Source organism: Bombus pascuorum, chromosome 3, assembly GCF_905332965.1.
Source record: "Bombus pascuorum chromosome 3, iyBomPasc1.1, whole genome shotgun sequence".
NCBI classification, from domain to species: Eukaryota; Metazoa; Arthropoda; class Insecta; order Hymenoptera; family Apidae; genus Bombus; species Bombus pascuorum.
Genome location: NC_083490.1, coordinates 13397505 through 13412425, shown reverse-complemented (window position 1 = coordinate 13412425; position 14921 = coordinate 13397505). Strand labels below are relative to the sequence as shown.

Below are 14921 nucleotides of genomic sequence, written 5' to 3'. Positions count from 1 at the left end.
CTTCCGACTCCTACAATATTATCTCTTAAAGTGATGTTCTCCTCCCGAAATTCAGAGATAGATCGAAAACCACGACGTGCAACGTATTTTCAATGAAAATAGATCAAAATTCGAAAAGCCACGTTTCATCGTGTCGTCCTGTGAGGCGATTTTTATTAGCGAATTTCTGGTGGACCGCCAACATGCTGAAAAATCCAAATCAAATTCAAAATCCAATGGACGACAAAGGTTTCCGTTGCTCGTAAACGTGACGCAATTAACGAAATGGAAATTCAATCGAAAAAAAATTATCAGTTGAGATTAAATTAACGTCGAAAAAGCTTCATAACGTAATATTCCGTTGTGGAAATTTGTTGAGGCAACTCAATTGGTAATGAAGTTTAAAGTTACAGAACGTCATTAATGTTGAATTAGTGCGGAAACCTTTGAGTTGACAGAAGCTACTGATGTAGTAATTGTAGTTATAGAAGTTTCAGATCGGTATACATAACTAGCTTAAAATAAGTATTCGAGACGTATTTCCCCTCGTTTTCTCCTTCTAGAGAATCGTTTGAAACATAGGGTGTCCTGAATCGATGATATAACCGATAAGAAGAAAGTAATTCTAATTAAAAGATAAATCGGGGAACATAGAATAAAATATTTTCACGCGACACCCTCTTTTTTTTTAAAAAAGTGGCTTTAGACGCTAATCTCGAATATTTGTACATATTTTAACTCTCTTGCGACCTTTGAACCTTTTACGTCACAATCTCGATTTCGTTTTAATTGAGAAAAAAAATTTTAATGTTTTAGGAGATCTTTAGCGTAAGATTGAGGAAGGAAATTACGAAATATATTTAGAATGAATTTCCTCAGAAAACAAAATCTCGTATGAGAACGCTTTATTCGTAACATAATGTAATATAATATAGTGACTTTATTTATTTGGTAGATTTATTCACAGTGATGAGACAAGAAACTATGATTATTTAATTAGAGCTACTTCTTAATGTAGTAATGTAATAGAACTGAAACAATTTAATTGGTATAAGTAATTAACTTCTGAATGACAACTCACAACTCGCAACTCATGACTAACTCGCAATTTACCAAATGTCCAGCTGGACAAATTGTAAAGTACAAATTAAATAAAAAAAAAAAAAAAAAAAAAAAAAATAGAAAAATGACCAACTCACGGCAATCGACAACCAACAACTTGCAACTGTCTACTCACAACTCGTGACTAACTCCTAATTCATGATTTACTACAATTGATTAACTCTCTCCACCAAAACATTTTTTTCTATCAGTTTAGTATTCCTACCACGCACACGTGTTTCGTAGCTGTCGTCGATCCTTTTTCAAGTACCTATTTTTCTAAAGGGCTACGGGCATATTGCTGGGCCGCATGGCCCATTAGGACTTCGCAAGATTTCTGGTTCGTTTGCACTTTTTCCACGATACTACAATAATAAAACAATAATAGTATAACAGCTTATGTAGGTGTTCAACGACACTTCCTGGGAGCTGCTCAATATCACTACCTAGGCCAAAGTATTCAATGACACTTCGAGAACCGAGGTGGTCCACGACACTTCCTGGGTCGTGAACTTCAGCTGGAAATTTCTTGGCAACGACGAGAACGACGGCGATTTAGTCTACAACGTGCCTTTAACGTAATGACCCTTCGGCCGTGTTGAAGCGATCACTTCTAAGAAAACTCTACATCTGGTCTTCGGTTTTCTCAAGCGCTGAGGCCATCGATAGCGCATAGACAAAAGAATGCGTCGATGACAGACCATAAGTGGTACACGTGCGACGGGCTTCAGGGTTCTTTTAGGTAACATTGCTAGCGTGCGGATCTGGACCAGCTTACATTGTATTCCACACTTTGTACTTTGATATTCACATTATATATATGTCGGGTTGGCGTTAGGGGCGTGTAACGAGTCTTCGCCGGTGTTGTTCATTGTTGTTGCACAAACGTTTATTACACTGATGTAGTTGGTACAAGATTGACAAGCGGCCGCGGTAACTAGACGCTAATGACAATGACCCTAGGTTCGATATGGCGAATCCACGGTCCACGGGATAACGAATATACTTTGCTTCGTAGTCTAAGTCGGACTCGTCTTACTACTCGTGATACAAGGATCGCTTGATTAGCTCTTTGCTAAGACGTAGATTATTCACCGATCGTACAAACACACTAGGCGTATGGCTAATGAGACTGCCAGAAAGAGAATGACTTTCCGTCACGACGACGCTACAGAGGAAAACTATGATGGGATGTACCTAAGGGCACGAGATCATCGGATTCGTCAAAGAAAGCCTCCGCACGGAGGGTGAGGGAAATAGACGTTGCTGTTAATTGGTTAATTTATATGTTGGCGGTTAGAAAAGGATGCTAGCCGCCCTTGATAGAGAGTTCCTAGCAGGAAGCGTCGTACGTGAGCAAATCAGATCTCCCATATCTTCCTGCAATAGATAACAGATTTACGGGCTGATAGAATAAAGACTGTTTGTCAATCTGAAGGACTTTAGTTAACTAAGTCCTAAGATTTGTAGCGGTTCCTCAGGCTATCTGAACATAAACTGTGAATGATGCATCGGCATCTGGCGATCATCTTACCCAAAGAATGGGGTCTGTGTGTGGCGAGCCGCGGGGCCGTTGGAATGTCTTATTGTCAAGTGTCGGCACTGCCAATTCTTTAAAGGAAAGCTATGTAATTTCATATCTCTGTTAGGTGGAACGTTCATCCCGTGACCGTGGCTACGCTTCGGCGACCGGTTGTCGCTTCGAGCCTAAGCTCATTGTCTCAAGTTTCGAATGACTGTGTTTGGGTTATTTCGTAAATGCTACGGTATTGAGGTTTTCCAAGTAACTCCAACGGGGGGCCCGGTGTCCTTTCATCTCCGACATATATATATATATATATATATATATATATATATACTAACAATACCTTACAATTTATCCACGCGTTTCTTTGATTTCACATACATCAAATAACCTTAACAGGCCGTGTCATCAAGTTCACCCTGGCGACGACGGCATCATCCGACTCGAATGACCAAAATGTTAGACCGTTCGTGAAGAGACGCGATCGCAAGGAAGCGCGTCAACAGGAGTCGCAAATTTCCGTTTACAATAATCGACGCCACGAAATGATCGATCCCCTATTTCGTTTAGGATAACAAAGGTGATTGAATTGACTATAACACTGAGTAACAGGTTATAGTCATTCACAGTTTATTCCAAAAACTTGTAGACAAGATAGTTACACTCTGTGCGTATAGATATAAGTTGAATAGGTGACTGATCTAAGGGTGGAAACTCGGTCAAGCGATGTTTACTGTTCTAAAGATGGAAAATCAATCTAGAGATGTTGACTGATCTAAGGATGTAAAACGAGTGAAGTTCGGTGACGATGCTGTAGCGGAAGAAAGCTAGTGATGGGTGTGTCTAGCGCAAGGGACCGTTTCGGATTTAGCCGCCCCCGAGAGGAAGTTGCTAGCGGGAGACACCAAACGTGAGAAAAACCATCTTTCCCGTATTTTCCCGAAGTAGACAATAAATTTAAGGAGTACTTGAAACAAAAGATACTTGTTTGGTCTGAAGGACCTTAACTGTAAAAATGCTAAGATTCATGGTGGGTCCTTAAGACTATAGAGGGTACGCAACAAGGGTGTGTAGACATCTGGCTGCCATATTGACCGCGATGTGGGGCCTGGTTAATGTACAGAGTTACCAGACGTAACAGTAGGTATCATGCTTGTCGATCAAGTTCATTCAATTTTTTTTTTTTTTTTTTTTAATTTATTTTGGTTTTTACAATTTGTCCTGAAGGACATTAGGTAAAGTATTATATCTTATTTATTGGTAAAAAAAAAAATAAAAATAAAATATAGCATGTGGGTGGCTACCCCGAGCGGGGTGCCATCTTCGTGTTTGCTAGGTTATATCTTTTATGAGTTCATTCAATTGTACCACGTATTACACAACACTTTGTATGTATACAATGAACATTATGGAATAAAGTAAACCGATTACAGCGTGCAAATTAGAGTGCAACAGAAACGAGGACAAAAATCGTACGAGCATGTATTCATAAGTAGGTATTTCACATCCTTTAATTTGGCTTGCGGTAGAAACCATTGTCCACACGTGGCCATGCATTCTAATCGCGATCCTCCGGTTCCATCGAGCAATGTAATTAGCCGGGAAAATTCAAGCCATTAACGTATCGTCGTGAAAAAAGGACGAATAAAGCTGCTGAAGATGGGAAAAAAGAGGGAATAATCTTGCTGGAAGTGACGAGCGATGAGATAGAGAGGGTAATAGAGCTGAGAAGCGTTGGAATTGTTCGAACGAACATCCTCTTAAGTAGCCATTTAAAGTCCGCGTTCCGACCACGTGAAATCTCTTTGACTCTCTTGCTCGTCGAAATTTTGTCGCGTTAAAACGGTCACGTTGTGCCAACAACGGTGAAATATTACCACTTCCGAGTCCCGACGAGCTTAGAATGGAATACTATACCGTGGACTAAGTAACTGTGCTTAAATTACACCACGCTAGTTGCTACAAAATGGAAAACTTTCGTCGTAATATTCTTAAGAGGCAATCGCGACACGTACAACGTTTGTCAAAGTAAATTGTACCTCTGGTAAACTTAATGGACTATTGGTCTGTGTTTTCTTGACAGACACCCTGCTGCGAAATAACTACTGCTCACTATGTGCTTTCGAGTGGTTTTTTCAATGGCACATTCTTGAAAAGATGCGTGACAGATCCTGAATCGAGAATATGGCATATGTCGTTTTGTAAGTCAATGAATACTATTTTCTATGGGAAATCTGTTTTTTCTCTACTTTTGTATTTTGCTTTTCTTCTCCTGTTCTCTTTTTTTGTAACCAATGATGTTTGGTATATGTCTAAACTATGTCTATACTGTATGGGACAAGCTATAGATCTGTGTATTCTCTATAAAAAAAGGTATTAAGACACTTAGATCAGAGTTTCCTTTTTTTTTTTTTTTTTTACTTATTTAATTCGTACTTTACAATTTGTCCAACTGGATATTTGGTAAATTTTTCTAGCTTTATTGCTAATTAACATATGTGTTACGTCGCGCGAGATGGTCCGTGTAACGTCCTTCTCGGTCTGGCCGCCGGGGCCTGCCCTTCGTTGCACTGACCCGCAGTGGACCCGGGGAGCCACCATAGGCCGAGTCTTTTTGGCTTAACTTCTATTCACGTGGGTGTTTTCGGTTTATGGGTGGTCCTTTGAGCGGTCCTTGGGTTTGTTGCACGCTCTTGCTGGTTGCGGAGGGGACGGATGTGCCCCGCGAGATAGCTGGTTTTTCCCGGGAGCAAGGACGCCCATGAACCGCATCTGCGGGAGGCTTTTTCCTCGTATTTTGTTTATTAGCATTAACTGTAGTCGGTGGGCATCGCGGATCGTTGCTCTCACTTTTCTGCCGAGGGGTGTGAACGGTGAATCCGCGTTCTTGGTTCGAGGGGGGTACACCCACATCGGGCTTTCCTCCTGAATGGTGCGGGATGGGTCTGTTACTGCTCTTACACACCTCGGATAGTCAACTCTACTGTTCTTTCGCTCATCGGACAGTCAAGTCTGCTATTCTAACAAGTTCTCGGCATTCAACGCGCCAACTCTATCAACCCTCGGGTCAATCATTTTACTTTTCGACACGACGAAGACAAATCATTTCTGTCTACGTTCTAAGTGTTGTAATTTGGTGTAAACATATTTATATTATATAACTGTAGACTACAGTTGTATTAAACAACAAACACCCCTATTATCCCAAAAGAAATAAGGGGATCGCCCTGCTCGTGGTGTCGATTTGTATAACCGTAACGGGAATTTACGACTCCCGTTGACGCGCTACAACGCGATTGCGTCTCCCCGCGACTGGACGAAAATACAATATGGATGGCTACCCCCAGCGGGATACCATCTTCGAGTTTGTCTATTTTACTTCTTTAGTGAGGTCAGTGGAGTGTTTTCTTTTTAGTCTTTTTTTTACATGGGTTTTGCTCGCTTTAGCAGCCAACTGGTTTGAATGTATTGCCATTTCCCTTGTATTTTTTTTTGGTATCTGCCGATTTCTTCTTTGATCATTGGTAAGATCAAAGATTTACCATCCAAATCGGTGGGCTGCTGAAACGAGCACAACTCTCATAAAAAGAAAACTAAAGGGAAAACACCCCACTGCCTTCACTAAAGAAATAAAATAGACAAGTTCAAAGATGGTATCCCACTGGGGGTAGCCATCCACATGTTAATTAGCAATAAAGTTAGAAAAATTTACCGAATATCCAGTTGGACAAATTGTAAAGTACAAATTGAATAATAAAAAAAAATAACTTATCGTATGTATGAGAAACAAAGACAGACAACGCAGTACTTCTACACTCAACATTCACAGATTTAAATATTTATTTTATTTATTTTAAGCTAAGTACTTTCATCATATCAGTATTTTAACACGCACTCTCATAACGTGTGACTAAATGTTAAAAATATTGATTTCCATAAACAGTTTCCGACCTTGATATTCGCGATTGTTGAAGTGATCGTCACTTCTGAGAAAACTCTACATCTGGTCTTCGGTTTCTCAAGCGTCTAAGGTCATCGATAGCGCGTAGACAAAAGAATGCGTCGAGGAAAGACGATAAGCGGTACACGTGCGACGTTGGTTTCGGCAGTTGTTTTTAGTTTCAGGGTAACGTTGCTAGCGAGAGGATCTGGATCGGCTTACATAGTACCACATATTTTGTAATTTACTATTCACAATATATATACTTTCAATACCTTGCAGTTTGCCCACGCATTTCTTTAATTCCATCCACTGAATAACCTTAACAGCGATGAACCAATATATTAAGAAAATGTTCATAGCACATACGCCCACACATTTAAGATGATTTCCATTTCATTTTGAATTTAACTTAAACACGCAAAGTAAAATTACATTATACAAGGCCATATTAAAATCTGTTTGGACCTATGGAATCCAACTATGGCGAACAGCAAGTAATTCCAACATAGAAATTCTTCAACTAATAGATGCACCTTGGCACGTTACCAACGAAACGATACATCACGACTTCAAGATACCCACAGTCAAAGAAGAATTATCCAAATTTAGCAATAGACACAGCACAAGAGTTAACAACCACCAAAACCCTCTAATTACTCAACTACTCGACACGTCGGAACAGATCCGCAGGCTAAAAAGACATTACACCTTAGACCTAAGCACTAAATTCAAATAGAATCAAACATACTATAAACACTTATTAATCGTGTCATAGCACCACGTCAGATAAATTTACTTAAAATTCTCTAACGAGAATTGATTGTAAAATAAACGCAAATAAAAAAAAATTTTTGAATTTATCTTATTTTGCTTGAAAGGAAAAAAGTTTCCTGACAAAAAAAATAAGAATATTCTTGTTTACACGTAAACAGTTATTTCAATTGTATATCGATATTTTCTGTATAAAAATATGTACGTAATAAATTTTTATTACAAATCAGAAAGCAAAATACGACTAAATAAATGTGTAGAATTATAAGGTACTAAAAAAATACGCGGTGGCGGCTTTACATAACTGAGGCACAAAGCGGATGCGCGTAAAAGGACAGAACAAAACAAGAAAAGGAAGTATAATGAAATGAACAATGGTGGCTCTTTTCTCCCTCTTTCTCTGTATCAACCGATATGGACACTACATTCAATAGTCCAAGTAAGGGCATTGACTTTTATGCTATTCCAGAGTATCTTCAAAGAAAAATTGGTCAAATCACTTATGTTCACTGTATCTAGTTATCTTATATTTTATTTTAAATAGAAATTGCAAAGCTTTTAGAATTTTTTTTCTTGCGATGGTGAAAAATATATAGATGCTTTTGTGTACAGATGTTTTTAGTGAAATCGAAACAGGATTTTTAGTATATTAGTGAAAATAGATTGCTCCAGCTATGATCGCTATAAATTAAAATTTATGTTATACATCTGTAGTACTAGCGTTAACATTTAACCAGATTTTTCACTTTTCTTCATTTTCTCTATCTTCACTGAAAAAAGAAAACTGTAACCGTGTCTATTTTTACATAGATCTACAGCCGATCTATATCTATATATGTACGTACATCGACGTAAGCAAAAAAATACAATCGACGTAACCGCAGGGTCGACACGGTGCGCAATTACCGTGGAATCCGGAAATTTTAATTAAATCGACACGGAAATCGTTGGTGAAACGAACATTCTAACAACTCGGTAAAAGTAATTTTCTCTCGATAGCAGATAGACGGTACATTTCTGTGAGTGAAAATCATCGTTAACATTTAACGTGTATTATAACATGTAACGTGTAATTAAGTGCTTGAAGATTTCTTTCAATAAAATAAAATATAATAAGTATAGATGAAAGAAGCACAAAAATTATTAACATGTTTTTATTTAACTGAAAAGATATTACGATTGATCGCGAATAATTTGTTATACGTGGTGATGTGGTAACGAGAAAAATTTTAAATGAACTGTCCTCGATGACAAGCCTTATCAATAACAGCTCTCGTGAAAACCGACGCTTTTTATCTCCGTACAAATTTTTGTTCATATGGCGCTGAATTTGTTACAAACCACGTATTTTTTATTTTTACTTTTAACCGCTACAAGAGCTCGTAAAGATAAAAATAGCATGTTTCAACAGGAAAAAGAAACTGATAAGTCTTCCTATAATATATATGAAAGAAGACTTATCAGTATTATATATATATATCTTTTTTTATTAAAATCCTCTTTCTTCCGTCGAACTTTTCGCTGGTGAAACAACGTTTGAACTTTAACGATTTACAACTTCTAAGGAACAAATCTTTTACAATAGCTTCGCGATTGATTCCTTGAAAGAAAGTACATGAAATTGATACTCTGGAGCACGGGAGGGTTGAAGGTTACTCTCTGTCTACATATAAATTAAAAAAAAATTAACTTTTCGCATGTCTTCTTGTCCTCAGTCTCAGTTTTAATTAAGAATTAAGTTAAAAATGAATTGAAATTATAGAGGTGCAGTTTTAAAATCCAGTATATTGACAACCAATTTTGTACACAAACACGCAAAGAAAAACTCAATTTCGAACAAAGTTTATAATTAACAATACAAATATGGACTGATTATAAATAGATAACGACGAATTGAAAATCATTTATGTACTAGAATTATTCACGTCGCATGCTCGCACGTGAAGCTCAATTAATAGCTCAATTAGTATAAATCATCCTTCTAAAGTTTTTTCTCCTTTTTTCTTTTTTTTTTTATTATTTAATTTATAATTTACAATTTGTCCAGTTGGACATTTGATAAATTCCTTCTAACGTTTCGTAAAAATTCCATCCGGTTATCAAGTTGACACGGTTCGTTCGCACGGCGTTTTATTTTGCTTCGTTCGTTTAATGTTTAACGAAATAATGAAAGAGAAAAAAAGATAGGGGAAGGAAGAATGAATCTGAATAAAAGTATCGATAATTGCGATTGTTAAAACAAAACCAACAGAGTGGAAATGGATTACGTAAGAAATAAACCAGTTCAATTAATATAGCTCGTCGATTAAATTTACTTTTATTGAATTGGCAGAGGAATATTTAAGCGCGTATCAAACGTATTCGACCTGGTAACCTTTTGGCCGATTTCGTGACGTTGCTCCTCCAATAACAAATGACCGAAAGTTATCAAATCAGAAAGGCAAATTGCCAGGTAATAAGAAAACTCCACTTATCTTCGTGGATGTCGATACATAATCTTTTTTGAGGAGAAATAAAATCCACCACCTGACGATTGAATTTCCATATACAGTGGTTCACCAGAGTATTCGAACACCTGCCACAGAATTATTTTATGAATACGTTACGTGCATTACACGAAAGTTTTTTAGATTTCCTCGGCACTCTAATGAACACGAAACACAACTAGAATGGAAATTTACCGAATGTTCAGCTGAAAAAATTGTAATGTACAAATTAAATAATAAAAAAAAAATAAACTATAATGGTAAAATTTGAAACCAGTCCGAAAGAGTACAGAAGTTACAAGACGTTTACTACAAACAGACCTTTAGAGTACTATAGCTCTTAGCAAAAGCAAGAATAACATTTGCATGATTTTAAACAAAAAGTAATCGCTAATAATTCTGGCAGTTGAATGCAACTTTAAAATAAAGAAAAGAGAAAAAACAAATCTTTGCAAGGTGGGCTTCTAATAAATATCATGTACATATAACTTCCATATACATTGTCAGATTCGTTTGGAGTTTTGCCAATGTAATAAAACTAACTTTCATTTATGGTGCTAATTGTTTTTCTTTTTTTTTTATTATTTAATTTGTACTTTACAATTTGTCCAGTTAGACATTCGGTAAATTGTTCTAACTTAATTGATAAATAACATGTGGATGACTACCCCCAGCGGGATATCTTCTTCGAGTTTGACTATTATGGTGCTAATGAAATTGCAAAATGTTTTGTATAATATATGCATAAAAGGTTCCTAATTTCTAGAAGTGTTCGAATAGTCACTGGTGTAGATACATACGTTAACATGTCATATCTTATCATCCAGTTTCTATATTTGCTATATCTTCATTTTCAATATTTCAATATTAAAAAGTCAATATTTACTGTATTGACTTTTCACAGAACGAAATACATATAAATGACATATCATCTGTTATTTATGTATTCGTATCAATTGAGTATATTTAATCGCTGCACTCTTGCCTTTTGTTGTTATATTAATTAGCTTATTAACGGGTTATTAACTTGTCACTTTTATTGCTAATATTGCCTGTTAATTAACGTGAAACATGTGAATTATATTTATCGATTCATTAATCGTTTCGTTTTTCCTTTTTACGCCAGTTAGCCTTTCTGAGAATTTTTGTTTATTATTTATTTAATTTGTATTTTACAATTTGTCCAGCTGGACATCCTTCTGAGAATGCAGCAATCATTTGTCGTCTCCATGAGGACAATTGGAGACTCATTATGGGAATATTAATGATGGTAAATGTTTCCCATATTTCCTTTAATAACAATTAAAATTAATCCAGCAGAAGCTCGATTATCAGAATACCAATTGTAGAATATCAATTAACGGAAAAGGGAATGGCCCTCGTGAAAAAATATATTTATCTTCCTTTATTTTATACGAATAATCGAATAATTAAATTCCTACTGTACTAATAATATTTAGGAGGCGTTATCGATTGGTTTATTATATGAAAATGTGAGCGAGTGAAATTTTTTTATTTGAAATTTCATATCCGTGTTCGTTATGTTACGAAGATTCTCGGTTACACATCAAATAATCGCTCTTGTACATCGTTCAATAAACAAGCTGCAATTTCGTCGAAATTAAATATGAAACGGGTCCGACAAAAAAATGTTGAGATATTTCATTTATGAAGCTTTTTAAATGAGTATGTAGTATCCCACTAGTATAATAATTTCTGTCCTTTTACCGCGAAACCGTAGAATCGTGGATAACAAATTTGTTTCATTTTGCACGAATCAAAAAATTTTTCTACAGAAAAGCGCGCGAGTAAAATCAACTTTACCTCCATCCTTTACGTCGGTGCGACGTATCGTTAAACAAATACCCACAGGTCAATCGGAAATATCTATCTTTATAATGTAAATATTAAACATCTTTTTCATTTTTTTCAAACAGGAGTGCAATATTATTTGTTACTAGAAGCAAATAAGCAGAAGAAAGCAGTTTATAACATAAATATTAAATATCTGCTTATCTTCATCATATCAAAATTAATTATTTTTTTTTTATTTCTCCGTAGGCTCCGTTATTATGTGTTATTTAAAAAAGAAGCAAATAAATCAAACGGATTTGTAATATCAATAAAAATATTTTTCGTGTTTATGATATAAAAATAAAATAAACAAAAAATTATTCGCTATTGAAAAGAAACTAGCAAACAGTAACAAACTTTTTCCATTTGTATTTCCATAATAATCACGATATTTGTTTTTCTATCTCAATTTACTCATAAACTATCCGATTTTTCGCTCACCATTGTGTCCAAAATAAAGACATACTCTCAGTTCCATTGTGTCCTTTCATCGGAGTATCGAATCCGCGTGACGTTTACAGTTTTCACTCATCGTCTCTGTTGAGAATGAAAAAAAAGAGGATATTAACAGAAAAGCCATCATCCATTCTATACACATTTATTCATCTCTGTTTCACGATTATCGAAACATTGTTAGCCGATTTCAAACGAATCATCCTCATCATTATTTATATTATTCTTCAAATTTAAATTTCCTTTAAATAACAATTTTTTTACCTCCATTCTTTTCAAGCATATGAAAGTTATGGTTCATTTTTAAAAAAATTTTTTTCTGGACTTTTTCCCAGACTCGATTAATGGAGTTATGAATAAAAAACGACGGCTTAATTGCGTAATAGCCTTTTCGAGGATGAAGTTACCATGAAATACAGGTCGAATTTGTTTCATGAATAAACTTCTATTGAGATTTATTCGGATCATCGCGCGTCTTCATTTCCTTTATCTCCTCGCCTTGTCACCGTGTCCATTTCATCCTGTTTGATTCAGCTCTGATCGATTCCAGGGATTTTAGTTCAGGCAAGTGAATCGATTCGTGACTTTCCTTCTCGTTCATTTCGAAATACGACGTCATAAGGAGGAGGAAAGTCGAAAAGAAAGAAAGACGCATGATCTGCGAATAAAATTTTCCATCAGAGGATTTTTCCTATCAGCCGACGTGTCTTTCATGTAGATATTAAAGTAGGGGATAACTTGTGAATAAAAGGGGGAAACCGTTGGAGATTAATGGACTGGAACTGGAGGATGTTTTTTTCAATTATCCTTACATCGTCGAAGAAATAAAGGTATCCCTGAAATTGGTGGGTTCGTTTTATATGAGCTGTTTTGGAAGAAATTTTGTACTTGATGCAAATGGTATAAATTGTTCAATTAATAAGAAAAAGGACGAAGAACAGATATAATCGACTGATTTCCTTTGAGTCTATAGCCTACAGTATTTGTAGAAAAATAAAAGTTGAAGACGAATAAAGAAACTTGATAGGAGCAGGAATTCTAATTCCTGGATCGTCGAGCGCCACAAGCTCCTCTTAGCAAGCGAAAGTTCAAAAGCTGAAAGCTGGAATCTTGCTTAAATTCATTGTTGTCGATGGAGCGGATAAAACTATTATTATATAATCATGGAGGAAGCTTTTGAAAGTTCTAGCGCTTGAAGGTTTGAAGTCGTATCTGCTGTGTATTAACGCGATAAACTTTCTTAACTAAAGTTGCGAGTAAAGTTAAGGAAATTCTGAAAATTGTACGTGAAAAGGTCCCAATCATTTTTATCGCTCAAGTAATATCACATCAATGGTAAAATACGAGTTTTGACATAACGAGATCGTAAAAGTCAAAGTAATTAAACTTTAGATTTCGTGACAAGGAGAGAATTGGTAGGAATATAGGTATGTAATTGTACTTTCCGAAATCTTGGTTAGAGCTGTTAACAAGAAATTTTTAATACGAAGTTTTAGTACGTTTTTTTATATATTAAAATAAAAATTTATATTTATATTCGAATATTGTGTAATTACGACTACAGACAAGTTGGATTGAACAATCAATTACACAAGGTATTTGATTTGTATAAAAAGAAATAATCCATTATATAAATTATGTAACTCCAATGAATTTAAAACAGAATGCAATGTAGAAATATATCCTACAAACTCTAAGACACGATCTGTTAGTGCCGCTACTCGGTGCTTTAATTTACGACCTCGTTATATCATGGATCGTATTAATTATATGAGCAACGATACAGAAGTCTCATTTGAATTTTTTCCTTTATGTCTCTCGTTAATGCTTTATTGCAACCGGTAGAAAATTAAAATCTGTATTTTTGATAAGTTTAGACACAATATTATTTACCATCTAGTTCTTTTAATTCTACTAGTCCTATGTTGGTTATTAAAAAGTGACGTCAATCATTTTTCATATTAAAGTGAAGATTCCATAGAGGATTAGAAAATAGATTAAAATATTTTTTAAAATCTATCGAACTAAAGAGAATTACTACTGATACTTATAGATATTATTGAGATATTAAATATAGATATTTATACATATATATAGAGACAGACTAGATATATAGATATTAATTTGGAATTAATGGAAAAATTAACAAGAGTATAGAATTGCAATTGAAAAAATGAAACAAATATTTAGTCTATTTAGGTATATTGTTTATCGTCACCTGTGGGCAAGTTTGTTTTCGTAACGTGAAAGTTATGTGACTGGATTTGTTTCGGTAAATATAACACGATAATAAAGTGAAGAAAAGTACGTGGAGACGAGCTTATGTATCCTGCGAGAAGGATTATGTTTCAGCGCATCTCTCAAAGTAGAAACAGTTAATCTTCATAGATATTACAATATCCAATTAATAAAAAGAATCGTAAAAATTAAGTCTTTCTCAAGTCCTCTCGACTCATCACGCGTGATAACGATATTTTATCAACTTTCCTATCCTTCTTACTTTTACAGCCCATTCGTTACTTCTCTTGCATGAGATCTTCTTCGTGCGACGTACGATGAAACAAAAATGAGAAAACTCAGGAAATAAAGGACACGGTCGAGTTTTGAAATTAATCCTCGCTGTCCCGCGAGATGAATTAGAGAGAGAGGGAGATCGATCGGTCTCAAGTTTCGATACATACACCGTCGGATGGACTATTATATATTACACGTCAGCTACCATACATTGGCGTTGTTAATAGATTTTAATTAATGCCGTTTCTCGGCCAGGTGCACACTGGTCGAATCGCTTAACTACAACATGTTCTCT

General features: G+C 35.5%; 1 protein-coding gene across 1 annotated transcript in view; it reads right to left on the bottom strand.

Annotated features, from left to right (window-relative positions):
• LOC132905065 (beta-3 adrenergic receptor-like) overlaps positions 1–12205 on the bottom strand; it is a 42110-nt gene extending 29905 nt beyond the window's left edge. Inside the window, exon 1 of the mRNA XM_060956012.1 lies at positions 12101–12205. The gene's annotated coding sequence lies outside the window, so the exon portion shown is untranslated. The remainder of the gene's footprint in view (positions 1–12100) is intronic.
• Positions 12206–14921: the final 2716 nt, after the last annotated feature.